Source organism: Mastomys coucha, unplaced genomic scaffold (genome assembly GCF_008632895.1).
Source record: "Mastomys coucha isolate ucsf_1 unplaced genomic scaffold, UCSF_Mcou_1 pScaffold21, whole genome shotgun sequence".
NCBI lineage: Eukaryota > Metazoa > Chordata > Mammalia > Rodentia > Muridae > Mastomys > Mastomys coucha.
Window position 1 is genome coordinate 42,117,075 of NW_022196904.1, and position 19,287 is coordinate 42,136,361.

At 38.5% G+C, this 19,287-nt stretch overlaps 1 long non-coding RNA gene across 1 annotated transcript; it reads right to left on the reverse strand.

Annotated features, from left to right (window-relative positions):
• Window positions 1–625: 625 nt before the first annotated feature.
• Window positions 626–16,396, reverse strand: LOC116100530. Its single transcript, XR_004122613.1, has 3 exons — window positions 15,953–16,396; window positions 14,068–14,126; window positions 626–639 (listed from the first exon to the last, which is right to left on the reverse strand). It is a non-coding gene; the product is annotated as an uncharacterized LOC116100530 (long non-coding RNA).
• Window positions 16,397–19,287: the final 2,891 nt, after the last annotated feature.

Here is a 19,287-nt window from a genome sequence, read left to right on the forward strand (position 1 = left end):
CACCCATGTTAAATATTAAAAATCAATTCTATATTCATGTTTTTTTATCAAATTAATTTATTTTTTCACTCTATATTCCATTCCCCACCCATCCATCCACCCTCTGACTGCTCCACATCCAATACCTCCTCCCTACCCTACTGTTTCCACATGGATGCACCCACCTCTCACCCCACCTGACCTCTAAACTCCCTGGGGCCTCCAGTCTCTTGAAGGTTAGGTGCATCATCTCTGAATGAACACAGAACCGGCAGTCCTCTACTGTGTGTGTGTTGGCAGCCTAATATCATCTGGTGTATGCTATCTGCTTGGTGGGGGTCCAGATTAATTGAGACTGCTGGTCCTCCTACAGGGCTGTCCTTCTTCTCAGCTTCTTTCAGCCTTTCCTAATTCAACAACAGGGGTCAGCTGCTTCTGTCCATTGGTTGGGTGCAAATATCTGCATCTGACTCTTTCAGCTGCTTGTAGGATCTTTCAGAGGGCAGTCATGATAGATCCCTTTTTGTGAGCACTCCATAGCTTCAGTAATAGTGTCAGGCCGTGGGACCTCCCCTTGAGCTGGATCTCACTTTGGGCTTGTCGCTGGATCTTCTTTTCTTCAGACTCTTCAGACTCCTTTCTAATTCCATCCCTGTAATTCTTTCAGACAGGAACAAGTATGGGTCAGAGATCTGACTGTGGGATGGCAATCCCATCCCTCAACTTGATGCCCTGTCTTCCTGCTGGAGGTGGGCTCTGTAAGTTCCCTTTTCCTACTGTCAGGCATTTCATCTAAGGTCCCTCTCTTTGAATCCTGAGAGTCTCTCACTTCCCAGGTCTCTGGTGCATTCTGGAGGGTCCCCCTAACCTAGCTGGAAACAACCTAAATGTCCCAGAACAGAAGAATGGGTACAGAAAATGTGGTTCATTCACACAATGGAATACTATTCATCTATTAAGAATGAGGACATCCTGTGTTTTGCATGCAAATGGATGGAACTAGAAAATATTATCCTGAGTGAGGTAACTCAGATCCAAAAGGATGTGCATGGTATGTACTCACTAATAAGTTCATATTAGTCAAAAAAAAAGTACAGAATACCCAAGATACAGTCCACAGAACTCAAAAGGTCAACAAGCTGAAGTGCCCAAGTGAGGACGCCTCAGAAAGAGGCAGAAAGAAAAGAAAGCAATAACAAGTGGGGAGGGAGGGATGGGAAGTGGATGAGGGAGGGGAGTAGGGGAGGAGAGAGGAACCTGATCTGGTATTGGGTGAGGGAAAAGGACTGAAGCCCTGAGAGCCAGCAGAATGAATGGAAACAGGCAACCTCAGGAAATAGGAGATTGGGGGGACCCTCCATTCATGTTTTTAATTGGGTTAAGATAGCTACAACTACATCTTATCAATTTGCAGTTTTAATTACACAGTACAAGACAGAAAGTTAATCTAATGATGATTATCCATTAAGTAAATAGCAATGGCAATTAGGTGGTCAGGGATTCCCTTTGGGAGTGACAGGCAAGAAAAAGAATACTCCCTTATAAATATAGTAACATAATTTCCATGCAATTGTGAAGGAGTTTTAGAATTTGCTAGTGATTACATATTTAGTCTTGCCTATTTTTCCACCAGGAACCCTAAGCATAAGCTTCGATCTAAACAGGTACAGAGGTTTGGATGTAAAATAGCTCTTACGGGCTCATGAATTTTCACATGTGGGCTTCCTTTGGTGGTGGTGTTTGGGGATGGAATGTTTAGGAGGTGGAGCCTTGCTGGAGGAAGTGCATCACTGGAGGTTGGCTTTGAGGGATTATAGCCTAGTCGCACTTCCTACTTTGTTCGGGCCTCCCTCTGGTGTGAGGGCAAAATGAGATCTGTCAGCTTTCTGCTCCCACTGCCATTCTCCTGTGTCTCTTGAACTAAATACACCCTTTGTCTTCTTAAGTTGGTTTTGGTTGTGGTATTTAATTGTAGCAACAAGAAAGTAACTTGCATGACAGATCAATGGATTTAGAAGAATAGTGTGACAGAGTGGGCGTGGTGAAGAGGGTAGGTCAACCTGAAAAGCTTTGGCTCCTCCTTGCTTGCCATTGAGTTACAAAAGCCCAATTGTGTCAGAAGTAAAATTTGCTTGCTACTTTAGTTGTCATTACCATATCATGTGGAATTACTATTTGGGTCAGGTTTCTAGCCTCTTGTTCATCTATACTAACATGTCTTCCCCTAGACTGCAAATAGCACTGGATATTATAGAAGCTCTCTCTCTCTCTCTCTCTCTCTCTCTCTCTCTCTCTCTCTCTCTCTCTCTCTCTCTCTCTCCTCTCTCTCTCTCAATGCTCTACTATGAAGTACACACTTTTTTAAATTCTACATTCAAACTCCTTGTGCTTCTTTAATCCCTGAAGCTCTCCCTATAATAGGTACACCATGAAGTTATCTAGATTACATCATTTTAGAAATAACTAGCAACCTAGAATGTGTCAGATCAGATTTTCATTTAAAAAAGTGAAAAATTAGATCCAGATATTTTCCAAGTCTTATTTTTTTCCACAAACTATTTTCATGGAAATTATGGGGGAAATGGATAATATTTTCTATAATAATTCTATAAAGACAAAGAAATGACTCCAATATGTTTCTTACATTGATCGTTGATTAAAAATCAGAACCAATTAAGTAATTCTTCAGTGACACAATAGAGACCAATGTAATAAATTTCAATTATACAGCTTTCTGGGTATCTGATCTCATCAACGAATGATTCTTTGAAGAAGGATCACTAAAAAGGCAATTTTGAAAGCATGCAAGCCTTACTAATCAGGAATGTTGCTGAGGGAATTTCAAAGTCCCCATGTAAATGTAGTGATCTCTCCTTCTTCCATTTATATAGTTGACTTTTGCACAAGAAATTTTTTTCCAAAGAGGTTATGTTACTATAGCTCTAAGTCAAAAGACTACCAGTCTAATGAAATGTCTAGTCTTTGCCTGAACTCCAGAACCTGTTTAAGCCTCTTTAGCATTAGCTCTGCATTCTCTGGGCAGAGTATATAAGGCTGACACATACACAGTCTCATCTCTATACCTGTTTTCTGAGACATGTGATGTGTTGGAACGTCACGGCGCGTCAGAACATACCACACTAGGCCCAAACAGTCCTACGTGTAAGAGGTTTAATTGAGAGGGAGTAGGGGTAGTGGCACAGAAAGAGAGGAGAGAGAGAGGGGGGAGGGAGAGAGAGAGAGAGGGAAGGAGAGAGAGAGTGAGAGAGAGGGAGAGAGATATAGAGGAAATGTTCCCCATATATATATGGGTTGTGACGTAGCAGCCACAGGTAAAGGTGGGAGGTGAGCCCAATGGATTCTGGGAATATGGTGGCTGTTGCCCTGGCAACAGGTCTGTGGACCTGCCCATGTATTGCCACAGGCTTTGGAAGTCATGATACTAACAACATGCATCCCAGGCACACTGTGATCAACCCCATTAACTTTTTGTGGGGGAGGAGGGGTTCAAGACAGGGTTTCTCTGTGTAGCCCTGGCTGTCCTGGAACTCACTCTGTAGACTAGGCTAGCCTCAAACTCAGAAATCCTCCTGCCTCTGCCTCCCAAGCGCTGGGATTAAAGGCGTGTGCCACCACTGAATTTTTTTTTTTTTACTAAGACTTACATGAGCCGGGCAGTGGTGGCACACGCCTTTAGTCCCAGCACTTGGGAGGCAGAGGCAGGCAGATTTCTATGTTCAAGGCCAGCCTGGCCAACAGATTGAGTTCCAGGATATCCAGGCCTATACAGAGAAACCCTGTCTCAAAAAAAAATCAAAACAACAACAAAAAGAATTACACGGATAGTGCATATAAAGGAATTTTAGAAGCCCAATTTACATAGGTGTTAGTTATGGTTAGGTATTTAATAGCAGACTTATATTTTAAATTTTTCCTTTTTATATATGACTGAATTTCATTTGTTTTCTCCCTCTGAAACACAGATGAAATTTTGAAGTCTCTCTTTTTATAAGTTTCTTTTTGCATGTGCACATGTGTTGTGGGAGGGGGGACTTCGTGTGAATGGGTATGAGTGAATGCATGTTCATTCAGGTAAAGGTCAGTGTTTGACATCAGATTCTTCATCTATCATATTCCACCTTATATATTGACACAGGGTATCTTTGACCAACCCAGAGTTCTATGATTTGCCTATTGTAGGTAGGCAAGCCCCTTGATTTTCCTTTGTCTCTGTCTCCATCATAGGAATTACACAAAAGCTACTATTCCCACCTAGCATTTATATTTATGCTAGGAATGCAAACTTCAGTCCTTACATTTATTTGTATAATGGCCACTTCACCCCGTGGACCATCTCCCCACTCTGTATCTTACTTTGGACATGTATCACATACCCTCTGTGCTGGATGCTTTTGTGTCAACTTGATACAAGCTAGAGTTATCACAGAGAAAAGAACTTCAGGTGAGGAAATGGCTCCATGAGATCCAGCTGTAAGACATTTTCTCAATGAGTGATCAAGGGGGGGACGACTTGTGGGTGGTACCATCTCTGGGCTGATAGTCTTGAGTTCTATAGAAAGCTGAGTAAGCTAGGGGAAGCAAGCCAGTAAGTAATATCCCTCCATGGCCTCTACATCAGCTCCTGCTTCCTGACCTACTTGAGTTCCAGTCCTAACTTCCTTTGGTGATGAACAGCAGCATGGAAGTGTAAGCTGAATAAACCCTTTCCTCCCAAACTTGTTTCTTGGTCATGATGTTTGTGCAGGAATAGGAATCCCGACTAATACAGCTCTCTCTGTATAAGACAGATTGGCCTCTTCCAGATAAGCCTCCAATGCAAAGTTGTCAGCCCTGAAACTGTATACCCACCACTGACAAAAATGGATTCACTGGGTTGTACCTATTTAACATACAAATATATTTTACATTTATGCATATAACAATAGTAAAGGAGAAGAAATATTCCTTTGAGAGTGGGGGTTAGCTTGTCATTAAACATTGTTAGCCTCTTGTTAACTTAATAAACTGATAGGTGGAAGGGGCTGAAGATAGAAAAGAAAGGGGAGAAAGTGGTGTAATTCTATTCCAATTAAAAACATTAAAAAACTAAAAATTAAACAAGTAAAAGCAAAGCAAGAAAAAATGATATTTTAAAGAAATTTAAAAATAGTATTTCAAATAATCTATGTAATACCTCTGCACTTTCCTCTCTTTTTTATGACTTTATGCTCACTGAGAGCTTTCAATATAATGACAATTTTATATTTTTTCATTTTTAATTTATAGTTGTTGTATGTGTATGATATGTGCCAGAGTCTGTGTAGGAGGATGGGCTGTCAGAGAACAAATTTGATGAGTTTGTTCTATCTAATTTTATGGACTCCAGGCACCAAATTAAAGTTCTCAGGCTTACATGGCAAGCACCTTTTACCACTGGGTCCTCTTACTGGCCATAATTTTTGTTTTCTACAGAGACAATATAAAAGTTATTTAAGGTTGTCTCAGACATGTTTGATCAAAAAATCAATTATTTATGATTGCTTTTCTCACATTTATGACTTTTTTCACCTTCTGTTCCATAAATGATGGAAAATGATGTCAGTTTGAAAATCTGTCAGGATCTTGATCAGTTTACAACAACTATGGCAGATTGACTGAAAACAGCATACATTTGTTAGCTGAGCCCTATGCAAGTAGATGTCTAAGTTTACTACAAAGAAAAAGGGAAATGAGTTTAGTCTCTTCCTTATACCTTCACTCCACCCCATGTTAAAGAATTGTTTAGACGGTATGGCAGTGGGTATATTAGAGTGGATAGAGCCTTAGTGTTCTGACATATCTTATTCTGAACCTGTGTGAAGGTGACATGTAAATGTCTAAAGCAACACAGGAGCCCATACATTCAGCCTATGTAAGTTAGCTTGTCATTAAACTTTATTAGCCTCTCATTATCTCAATAAGTTGATAAAATTTAATTTGTGGGAAAAAGAATAGAAGCCACAGTAGATATGAAGTATTCCTAGAACTCTGACCTAAGATCCCTGAGCAGAGTTCATCCACATTTGAATAGAACATTGCTCATCAACATTGTTCTGCCTTAATGTACATGTTTCATAATGGTGAACACTTCTGGGCTTAAATAGTAGCTGTGTGAGAAGAGACCTCAACACATCATTTATCAAATCCATCTTCCTGATTTCACACCTAGAAACAATGCAAAAGTGTCAATCCAAGATGGGTAGGATATCCTGTGTCTCATGATCATCTCTTCAGCCTGTGAAATCCTCTGTACTTTCTCTGGCTTAATCCTGTCTAGATTCCATTACATATTGATTATTTTTTTCTATTTAGGACAATGAATTACATAATTTTTTGGTTATTACTGCTTTCACAAACCTAATTTAAGACTGTTTGACTTGACGCAGTGTCATCCACAATACAATATAATATTAATAGATCAACTTTACTCCTATTAAACCTTGTGTCCCAAGTTAAAGAATGAAATGAGTTACAGGTATATTCAACTGTCTATGTAATGGAAAGAACTCAAAAGAGCTGTCAATATTCTCACCCCTTGTATGCAACAGTGTATTATCTCCTTCTTGAATATAATATGGTATCGGTCTCCCACGGAGCTTTGCTGTGTAGCAGAGGTAAAACAACATGGCTATGTGTTTTAATCCTCAATTCAACCAATTTTAAAGCAATCAAAGAGGGATTACTTTAGATATATATGGCATCAGGTAAGTAAGGGAAAGGATGGTTTAGAGGTCAGAGATGGAAGAATAACCACCAATGACTCTTCTGCTTACTTAAAAAAAAAAAAAAAATCAGACTGCTGCTGTGTGGAGAAAACAAAGTCACAGGGTGAAATGCCAGGCAACTCCAGATGCCAAAGACTCAGGCCTTTGTTAAGGAACTACATCCTGCTTGCCACAAGCAAACTCACAAAGGAGCTCTGAAAGCCTAATGGTATGGTTGCCCCAGCTACCAGCTTGAGTTCATCCTGCAGAGTCCTTAAAGGATGTGTGTACATCATACTGACTCATAGGGGCTGTGATATAATGCTTTGCCATAATTTGCTATATAGCATCAAATGATGGATGCAGTCAGAATTAACCTAAAAGAAATCAATATGCTAAAAAAATTAAACCCATAATCTGTGAATAAAGCACCTTTCAGGAGCTCAATGTCTTCCTCCCTGGCAAATGGAAAGGGAAAATTATGCCTTTTCAGTCAGACCCTGGCTATCATGGACTAGTAAATGTTTCTGAAAACATTTCAGTTCAGTTTACGGCCTTAGTATTTATTTTACTAAAAGCAAGCATGAATATTATGACTAGGCTAGTATAGTCATAATGCATGTTATAATGGTTTTAAGTATCCATTTGTCTAAGCTACCCTACACACTTATTTACTTGACTTAGGTGGTACTATACAAATACTTTATAAAGGTGATTACAAGCCACTTGAGCTAGTAAGAGCTATGACCAATTATTCTGTGTGGGTCTCTGAGGCAATTCAAGGAAAATAAAACAGTGATAAATGTAAATTTAGGCTGAATGGTCTCCATTGATTGATGGCTGAATTGACACAGAGATAGAGTCAACCTTGGGTACCAGTTGCTTTTGGTGTTCCTGGAACAAACACATTATGAAAGTAAGGAAGGAAAGCAGAGTCTATTGTGACTCACCCTTCGAGGGTACATCTCAGTAGTGGAATCCTGACATAGCAAATCACACTCTACCCATGGTCTGGAAGCAGTGATAGATGAGTTTTCCTATTTGGTTTGCCTTCTCCAATTTTATTTGTGGGACCTCACCCCCACCTTTACAATGATTCTCTCTGGTCTCAGTTAACTTGGATTAATCTAATATGAGTCTCTATGACCTCACAGAAGTACCAAGTAGTATGTTTACATGGTGACTCTAGAGCCTATCAAGCTTATTAATGTTGATCCACCATTTTTTAAATCCAGTAGATTTTGTGAGATTGCTTTACATGTTAGTTTTCCAAAGTCACATTGGATGGGAAAAATATAATATAGTAACCTCCCTCTACTTTCTTTTGCTATTTAATTGGTTAGCCAGGTATAAAAAGTCATTTATCACTCAAGTTGCTGTATTGCAGAGCAGAGAAGGCAAGGATAAATAGAAAATAGGAAGCCAAATTAATTGTCCATCCAATTGTTCTGAAGGAATGTTACTGAGATGAGAAAGGCTGCATCAAGTTTGAGTCACATCAAACTAGACACATAGCTCAGGGCTTACAGTGATTAAAAGATTGGTTCCTAAAGTACAGCTTTGCAGAATAACCATTTGAAACACAGGAAGCACTTTTAGGAAGTGTCTGTCCTGATGGCTGACTTTTGCAGATTTCCATCACAAAAATAAAAGAGTGGCTTTCAATAGAAAGGAAGATTTTTCCTTAGAGATCTCAGTGCTTGATACAGGGTAGCATCCTTAAGTAACAGGTACCTTAGTTGAAGGTATAGCATTTTATAGGTATTTCTGTTTACCTGGAACACTTCTGTTAAGATTATAAAAGCTAGACGTCCTGGACAGAGCTCCTAAATTATCCCTCAATCATTCTGCAAAAACCCTTAGGAAAATTTATCTGTTCCTTTTCCATTTTCTTTCCTTTTACACAAACATAATAACAAAAATCTCAGCTCAAGAAAGTTTTGACATATGTTTGTTCTTTTCAGAATCATTGCTAAATAGGGCCCTGCTTATGGGGTTCCTTGTTTATTTCTAGCACCTAAATGCTAATGATTTTTTCCCCAAAGACAGGGTTTCTCTGTGTAGCCCTGACTGTCCTGGAACTCACTCTGTAGACCAGGCTGGCCTCGAACTCAGAAATCTGCTTGCCTCTGCCTCCCAAGTGCTGGGATTAAAGGCATGTGCCACCACTGCCCAGCTGAAATTTAACTTTTAAATCTCAGTATTTTGTTACAGTTTAGTGAAAAATATATGTTAGTGAATAGACTGAAGTATCAACTGAGTCAGGGGACACTTGTAATACATGAGCAGAAAGGACTAGCTGTACCTGGAGGGTGTGAATATGAAGGTATAGGAGTCATAATGCTGGATTCAGCCCATAGGGAAAAAGTAGTAGTTATTCCACTTATTATTTTATATTATTATAAGAATGATAGCTATAAGGATAATAGTTATTCATGGCACTGATGGAGAAAAACCAAAGAAAACATTGCCTAGTAAATTAAGGTCAAACTCCATAAACTGCCAGTTTTAGACTCATTACTTAAAGTCTTAGAGAGACTTTTGAAATTAAACTCTGTCATTGACATAGATCAAGTTCATCTTCAAAGGTGAGGATCTAAAAGGAAGACAGTTGTTTACTACTGTTTACTGTGGACAATGCAAAAATTTCAGTAGAATGACCACTAGAGTCTGAGTCTCATTGAGGTAAAAATAAAATAATAAAAAAAGTAAAACTACACAGAGCCTGCTTGTGGAGAGGGTTTGCATTCTAGCAGATCCTCTGGACTGCTTTCTAGATCTGTTACCGAACCTTGTGCCCTGATCTTTAACAGCAATGGATCAATAGCTAAATAGCCCTGGAAGTCAGCCCTGAAATAATACTCATACAAATTATGTAGACTCAGCAGGTTGTACTGACACACACACATACACACACACATACATACACACATATATGTGACAATTAAAGAAGCAGATGTCATTAATTTGAAAGAGCAAGGGATGTATAATATTAGAGTGGCCATTTTTGTATGTTACAGCTGCTTTAGAGTCATCTCTACTCCTTTAAGTGATCTCTCACATGTACTCCTGTTAAAACTCACTGGTTCAACCATGCTGCACTTAGCTGCAATTCCTACTTTGTTTTGCCTTGTATTCCCTCTCTACATGAGATGTGTGTGTGTGTGTGTGTGTGTGTGTGTGTGTGCATGTGTGGCATGTGTGTCTGTATATGTATGTGTTTGTATACATATATGGTGTGTATATGTGTATGTGTGTGTATATATGTGTGTGTGTATGTTTGTCTATATATTTGCATGTGTATATTTCTGTACAAGTATGTGTCTGCCTGAAGGTGTGTGTTCACATGTATGGGTTTTTGTGTATATGTATATGTTGTGTATGTAACTTCATGTGCCTGTATTTCTGTGTGTTTGTATGTTTTTTTCCATGTGTAAATGTGCATGTGTCTGCATATATACATGCATTTGTATGTGAATGTGTCTATACCTGTGTCTGTGTACATATCAGTTTGATATGTGTGTATTGTGTGTATGTATGTCTGTTATATATGTGTATATGTGTACATGTGTTTATGGGTATATGTATATGTATGTGTATATACATGTATGTATGCATGTGTGTGAGTATATGTATGTATATATGCATGCATATATGACTGTCAGTGGTATGTGTTATATGTGTGCTTATTTGTTTATATGTTTGTATAAGCTTATATATATGAATTTTTTGTGTTTGAGGATATATATGTATGTGTATGTTAGTGAAGGATGTGTGTATGTGTGCATATGTGGATATTTGTGATTGTGTGTGTGGATAGATGCATATGTGTATGAGTTTGTATATGTATGAATGTCTATGCATATGTATATATGTCTGTGCACCATCTATGCACATGTTATAGATGCAGATGTATGTGTGCCTGTGTACATGTGTGAGTATGTGTACATTTCTATGTTTTGCAATTCTCCAGAAGTTGATTGCGAAACAGAGTAAGAAGGTTCTCTTTCCCAGGTATAAAAACAGGCTTTCCACAAGTCTCTCCCAACAGCCCTTTCCAATGTCTTTTCCTTTTCTTCTTCCTATGAACTAATGTTTAGCCTGCATGAGTTACCAGTGTTACACAGATCTTGGATAAGGTGTGATCACCTAGAAGGACTGCTGACTTCATTCAGTGAGTTGTCTGTCCATCCTAAAAGGAAGGCCTGTACAGAGAAAATTAAAGGGTAGGACTGTGAAGTAACTGTGGAAGAGTGTCAGGCAGTGATTTAGGACTGGAAAGTTACATGACAAAGAGAGATACACTAACTACAGAGAACCAAATAGAAAACTAAAAATGATGACTTTTAATCTACTTTTCATAGGTTGTGAAAGACCCCCGTGGGGAGACCCACACTCAAATCTCGGGAGGACATGCCCCCAAGGAATCACAAGAGACCGTCTTGATGTAAACACATGAGGCTGTTTAATATTGGAGGGCTCTGGATCAACTCGTATCTCACACAGGAGACAGAGGAACTGACCACAAGGCTCAGGGGTTAGGGGTTTATATAGGAAAAAGGTCTGAGTGAACAAAGGAATTGGTGTGGCTATACATGACTGGCTAATTCAAATATCAACTATATTACGTGCAGAACAGAGTGGAAAATTCCTAAGGGTGGTAATCTGAATCAACAGAGCATCTGCTGACCTCAAACCATATCTAAGAGGATTAGATGACCCATTACTCAGTTGGGTCATTTGCCCAGACATGTCCTTGCATGCTTTCTCCTCTACATCTTCCCGGCCTGCTAGTTCCCAGAATGCCTTAACAGCTTGCTTATTTTTGCCCAGGCTTATTTGGACATATTCGACCTTGGTCCACTGTGTTTTCCTCAAACCTGTAATTTTCTCATTAGCCAGCACAAGTCTCAAATTTAACTCTTTCAGTTGAAGAGGACTTCCCCAGTCCTTACACTCTCTCTTTCTCCTTGATTGGTCCTGATAAGCAGCCATTAACAACTTGTAACCAGTAATAGTTTAAAACATCTTGGTTGTGGGGAGGGAGAAGGTGGACAATCAACCCCAGTAGCAAGGAAGAGCTTCACTTAAACATCCTGGCCCCAGATTTCTAGGTTAGCCTTAGTTCCCATGACCCTCCTTCATTAGGGTACTAGTCTCAGCTACTTCAGTTTCATATTCAAATTGATGAATCGATAGCTGTGTTGTAAGAATGTGAAATATTTTAAACACTACTGCCAGAATAGATAATGTCTATTCTGATAGAATAGATGATAATCCTGAAGAGTATGTCATTCCAGATGCTTGCTAACAGGATACAGACATAGATTCAGACTGCTATTACAGTTACTCTCTGCCAGATGTATGGGTGTGACTGTTATTACCAACATGTTATAGATCCAGAATTGTGAGTATGACTGGTATTATGAGGATATTAAAGATCTAGATTCCTGTAGTGGCTATTCCTGGTTGTCAACTTGACTATATCTGAAATGAACTACAATCCAGAATTAGAAGGCTCACCTGTGGCCCTAATCTGGAGCCTGAGAGATACAAGTTTCTGACCTGAATCTTGGCATGGAGACCTTGAGGCATAGTGGCTATTAATCCCAGAAGATTAAGAAAGGAAGATCTATGAGTTCAAGGTCATCTGGGATTAAAGGTGTGGTGGTACACACCTTTAATCTGGGCCACACCTTTTTCTGGAGGCCTATATAAGGACATTGGAAGAAGGAAGGCTCACTCTGCTTCACCTGTGTACGTTGTGAGACTGAGCAACTGCTAGATCGTTGGACTTCCATTCACAGCTGCTGCCGACCATTGTTGGGAGTTGGACTACAAACTGTAAGTTATCAATAAATTCCTTTACTCCATAGAGACTACTGTAAGTTCTGTGACTCTAGAGAACCCTGACTAATACAATTCCCTAATGAGATCCTCTCCCATAGTCTCATATTATGAATACTGACAACATGGTAGACCCTAGGATCTGGCATGGAAACAAAATCCCTGGGCATGCCCCTAAGGGATTTTCTAGATTAGATTACTTAAGGTCAGGATATATAGCCTGAATGTATATAGTACCATCCTATGGAATGGGGTCCTAGAATGATGATGAAGAAAGCAAACAGAGTGTCAGTATTCATCTTTTCACTTCCAGATCATGGCCATGAGATCAGCTGCCTCCAGATCCTGACACCATGCCTTCTATATTATGTTGGACTATACCCCATCAACTGTTAGCCAAAGCAAAACTTCTTTCCTAATCCATAGCAATGATGAAAGTAACTAAAATAACAGCTAAGAGTAGCCTGTGTTTATATTTGTCCCAGCTCTAAGTCCCCATCATAGATCACCCACAATGGGTAGCTCTAAACAAAATTAAAATCAGGTATGGTGTTGTTCACTATGTAGGGAAATATATGTGATAAATACATCTACTGATGCTGAATTTCATAGCACTTTTAGACTGGTATGCCATTTGAGTTAGAAAAAAAGAACTGTTAAGACTGATTGATTGTACATATACCATGAGGAATTTTTTTTCTGTTTTTCTTTAACACAAATAGATTTAAAGCATTAATAGTGTCAAACTCTTAACTAAAGAGGTAAAACTGGTCTTGGTAATGTGTTGATTTAACTAGCTTTTACAACATTAGGCTGAATAAAGATACAGACCTTATCTGAAATGACCAAGGAGACCAGGAAGAACCTATTAATAGTTTAAAATAATGTGTTAGTGACTAGGAAATAATTGTTTCTGTGTGTGTGTCTGTAGGTTCAGAAAGCATTGGTTTTTATAGGCAATGGCTTATCTGCCTTGAGCTAAACAGACTTTATATTTTAATTGTGTGTCCAAGTACATTCCATGATGAGATGTTCTCTCTTCAAAGTATCAACAAATTATTTTCTTGTTTCTGATGGTAAAGGATAAGGAAACAAAGAGAATCATGAACTATTAGAGAATTTCCTTCTGTTTGGAGAAGCTGAATCTTGTCTCTTCTTCATTCTTTCCCTCCCTTTCTTCATTCCTATCACCTATGGTTCTCCCTCCCCCTTTCCTTCTTCCCTTGGTGACTCCACCCAATGAGCCATTTTGCCAGCTCCTATCTCTAGCTCTTAAGCCTTTGCTCACCTGCTTTCGTTCGGGAGACTAACCCAGAGAATCTTTCCACTTTTAAACTGATGGTCTAAGAACAAGCTTCACTTCTACTCTGATAGGTTTTGTATGTGAACAATTAAAGAACCTGGGACAACGCTTTATGAATCCAAATTCTCAAATAAATTAAAATTGGCATTCCCATAATAAGTAGTCTGTCAGTGAAATTCTGCTTGCCGTGCTTACAGAAGTAATTGATGTTTATAATCATAACTTAGCGGCTTTCAAGCATCCCCAGGTGCCATCTGAAACATCAGAAAAATAAATTAAATTGTGCTCAATGGAGATTCATTGAACTGTTCATTATTAAACTTTTAATCTACTATCTCCTAATACTATATGATTATCCTTTATTACATTTTATATTCAATTTTCCAGAAAATGCTCTTCCACAGCCATATTAGAGTAAATATGCAGAACTGAATTTAGGTTATATATGATACCCAGCATCATAAATGTAACTAATACCTGGAAATGCAGCACAGACTAGGTATCCAAAAACAGAAATCATACTTAATAACAGCTTCCATTCACAGAAAACTCTGGTAGGGGTTTTCATATCTTCTGGATTTACCTGTTCTCAACATCATCTCTGACCACAGCTTATTTATCATGATTAACTGGTTAGTGGGGCAATGTCAACACTTTATTATTAATGAAAATTCATGGGTTTTGGTTCATTGTTTCATGTCTGGTACCAAGCTAGAAGGGCTATACTTTACTAAAGTCACCTGTGCCCTGACTATTTCTTCCTATTTTCTGGACCTCTGGGACCTCTGACCTGTTTTTTTCCCACATTTATGAATTTTTACTTTTCTAGAATTTTGCAAAGATAAAATCACATAGTATACAACCTGTTCAGACTAGCTTCATTTAGTTGTTAATATACACTTAAAAATCCCTCTGCATATGCATGTTTAAGGCTTCTTAACTAGACAAAAAAAATTAGTTTATTGTGATGTTCCACACATGTATATGATGTACTGTAATGAGCTCATAGCATTTGACACTCTTCTTCCACCTTCTCCTGCCCCTAATGAGCCCTCCCTTTATTTTCTTGTCTTCTTTGTAAATATAGATTTGATGTATGAGAGTAAGGAAACATGTGATATTGGTCTTTTTATGCTCTACCCATTTTCCTGGAAATAGTATTACTGGCTCCTCTATGACAGAGTAATGATCCACTGTGGGTTTTGGTGAGTCAGCAGTCCCTTCACTTTTATTGCTGACTTATGTTTCAAATTTATCTATTGACTCACTGAAGAAAATTTCAGTTGTTACTTAAATATGCTAGTTTTGAATAGAAGTTATATTTAAGTCTTGTTCTAATGATTGCTCTGTCTTCTGAGTATCTTATGTGTAAAGACATTGAGCAAATAGGAACTGGTTAAGTGGGGCATTCGGGAAGTGGTGGTGCATGCCTTTAATCCCAGCACTTGGGAGGCAGAGGCAGGTGGATTTCTGAGTTTGAGACCAACTTGGTCTACATAGTAAGTTCCAGGATAGCCAGGGCTACACAGAGAAACCTTGTCTGAAATAACCAAAGGGGGGCGGGGGAGATGGGAGTTGTCAGGTAAGGCATTTGGCTGTGTCTGGGTCCTCCATCTACAGTTGCCAAAAACTCTGGGTCTCTTTGGTTTTCCTCTTTTCTTACTGTGCATCCTCATACTTTGGCCCTGGTAGATTCCTTTGGTCATTCATCTTCTGCAACCCAATCCTAGTATGGGTTTTGGTGAATTCTTGGTAGAATGGGTAGGGATTTGAAAGAGGGAACAGCCTACATCTCCCAGGTACATCTGAGTCTTTTCATATGGTTGTATCTTAGCGCTGAGACATTCCCAACTGTCTTGTACCCCATCCCTGCTCTATCCTACCTTCCTTGAACATAGCATTACTAATATATTTCCAGGAAACTTCCACTCATGGTGCAAATGTCTTCCAAACTGACATTGGATCCTTATTAGTAGGGAGAGGAAGGCCCTGCTTATTGCTCGTGTAAAGTACCAACCGTGATCTTACTGCTGTGGACTATAGCCTACATAAAATGGTGAGTATACCTCATAGTACTTACATGTCCTATCTCTGAGATCGCCTCAAAGTGGCATTTGGTTATGTATATCTTCTTCAGGGAAAACAGAATTTATATGTCTATGAACACACTGAGGCTTTCCTAAGCCTTCATCATCCACCACCACATCTTTTGACTCAACCCAGATACACCAGTCACACTTATTCGTCTTCCTCCTGGTTCCAGTCCATGTGGGTTCTTCTCTAGGCAAGTTCTTCCCAAGTGTGTCTTCCAAATGTGATTAATTCTTCAGATTTGGGGAAAAATTTATCTAGAACCATCAGTTCTCTGAAAGACCAGAGGAGAATCACTTATATTTAATCTCCTCCACATTGTCATCTATTAAAATTTGGAGTTACTAGTATTCATCTCATTTCATGTTAAGAGCCAAAATGAATAATATATTATGAGCACCATAACATCTCTGCATAAAGATTTCACTTCACAGTAGCCATACAAATAACAACAACAACAAAGAATGAAAAGAAGCAGTGTCTAACTTTCGGTGTTCTGATTCTCAATAAGAACACATAGCTTTAGAACATTCCATATGCTGCTGCCTAGGTTATCTACAACAGAAACATGAAGGATGAGTATGAATTTGGGTGGAAGCAGTTTAAATGGCCGTCTGAGATCTGCAATTACATTCAAGCTGAAAAATAATTCGACCCAGTAACTGCAATGCTAGGGAAGGTCAAACCATTTTCTACAATACTCAGTGATGGATCTCACAGTTCAGTAGCTTAACATCGGGAGTCTGCAATGTGGTCATTGACCTCACACACTGGCACCTGTGTTACTGAATGCTTGCAAACATTGCAATTGGCCAACACCATACAATACACATTCATTCAGAGGCTAGATGCACTGAAAACTATAGTGTTTGAGAGCATAGGGTGGAGAGAACTAGCAATCAAAGTGAAGCACTTGCTCTCCAGATAACTGTTAAAGTATTCTATTTGTTATCACATATACAAATCATATACTATCACTATTGACTTGGTCACCAAGAAAAGGACTATTAACCTGCATGGTTTATATACCCTGCAATGCATGTGAACAGGGAGTCTGTTGCAAGGGAGGAAGAAACATAACAATTTTACCAGGGTGCAGACACAGAATCACTGAGCCCCAAAAACTGACCTTAGATTTGTGATTAACAGACCTTACCTTCGCTTTACCAAGCCAAGCTGTGGAGAAATTGATTTTCATATGTTTTATGTGTGAGAGGCTCACGAGTTCAGTGGAGAGGGAAAAAGCTGGCCTGCCCTGATAAAGTAATGATTTATATGCAATTTAAAACTCCTCACTAGTATCCCTTAGCCAGAGTTTCTCTGAGTATGTGGCAGTGGCAATGACAAAATCAGCTATGGCTTTGGGAGAATATGTGCACAGATATTCTGCAATAAGTAGTACTTACCACCCACTGGCACTCAGCAACATTCTGGCAAGTAGCATTGCTATTTGTCTAAAAAGATATTCTATTTCTTTGTACATAAGTCATCTTGCAGAACAAACTGTGGTCTTTAGCCCATTTTCTGAATTGTTCCCTTCACATGTAAGTCCTGGCTTCATTAAGTCTATGACTGTAAAGATTTTCATTTATATTAAAAAAAAAAACAAAAACAAAAACTTGCCCACAGTGTGAAAGAGATGATTTCACGCTTAAGAGCTCACACCATTCATGTAGAAGACATGAGTTTGGATTCCAGCAGTCCTATCAGGCAATTCACAACAACTTTTAACTCCAGTTCCACCCCTTTTCTAGCTTTGTGTTGCACCTTCACTCGCAGGTATGTGCATTTATACACATGCACGTGCACATACATACAACTATACAAACAAATATTTAAAACAATTTCCAGTGAATCAATAGTATTTACTGTATAGGACAACATTTTACTATTCCTATTAATTTATATACTACATTAATTCTCTCACATGGGATTTAAGTGAGTTTTAAGTAAATACTGCATTGCTTTTTTAACCAAATTGAAACCAAAGCCACTGAATATTGTCCATCGTGACATGAGAACTCTCATTTTTTTGTGTGTACACTTGCATAGTCGACCCAGAGCAAGAAGGCTTGGAGGCAGGTGTAGTAGTTGATTGTATGCAATATAATACTTTTAGTCTTATCTGGGGGCTACATACCTCATGCCCCATGCCTTTGCCTCATCTAAGGCTTTTAAGACTCAATTTCAAAGTATTTTCATAAAATATTTACAATATATAAATCTGAGATTACATTTAGATCCAGTAAAAAATTAGTATACCAAATCACATGAATTTGTCCAAAAGAATAGAGAATTTAAAGATTGCATGAAGTGTGTCTATTGTAAAGTAGCATGCAATTAATACCATCTAATATCATTTTTAACTTCTTGAATATATGTATGGAGATATCATTTTAAATGAACTTAACAATATAGGTTATAGATTTAGTTTTCATCTAAGAAGTTGGCTGTATAAAGATTGGGAAACTATGCTAAAATGTATGCTATGATATAAAAGTATTTATCCATAAGGGAGGAAAGAGGATTGTATTTGGCCATGGCTTCTCCTGTTTCTGAAAGAAATCCAATTTCTTGAATTGCATCATTAATATAATGAACCTTATATATAGTCCTTTATATTTTGTGTGCATATAAAAGTTTCAATTTATATGACAGGGATTCACTATGGCTCTGATGAGCATACGGTGAAAGGCATATTAAGAATCATGCTTAAACAGAATAAGGATGCAAGGCTTTTGGCTTATTCCTAACTTCATTTGGGCACACCCTTTCACCTGACTGAGGTTTAAGTGAGTTCTTTATGTATAGAGAAACGTAGAGCAAATTGAAGTAAAAGTAGATATGTCCTTGCTACCTGTGATCTGACAGCAACCACAAAGGAAGGATCCCACTTGTTATACGCAAGGCTAATAAAACTTCAAAATTCTTTCCAAAATAGCGAGCAGATAATGATAGCCTTATGTGTCTACAAAACACTTCTTCAAGTAATAAGTAAATGTAGCAAAGTTGCAGGGTGCTAACTCAATGTGGGAAAATTAATTGTACTTTATGGTCTAGCACTGGAATACTGCAGTGTGGAAGCCAAGGCACAGCAAGTCACCTCAGCATAAGTGCACACCCTCTGCACTCTCACACATGGATGGTTAGGTTAATCTTTAACCTCATCAACGTAGCAAGTATGTATCAAATGGCATCTATCTGTGGATTTAAGTCATACTCCCCTATTTATCAATTATATTAAGTAACTTTTTATGTACTCACCCATATATATTCTTTCATGAAAGAAGTTATTTGGTTTGCTGGTTGGTTATAGCTTTTGAA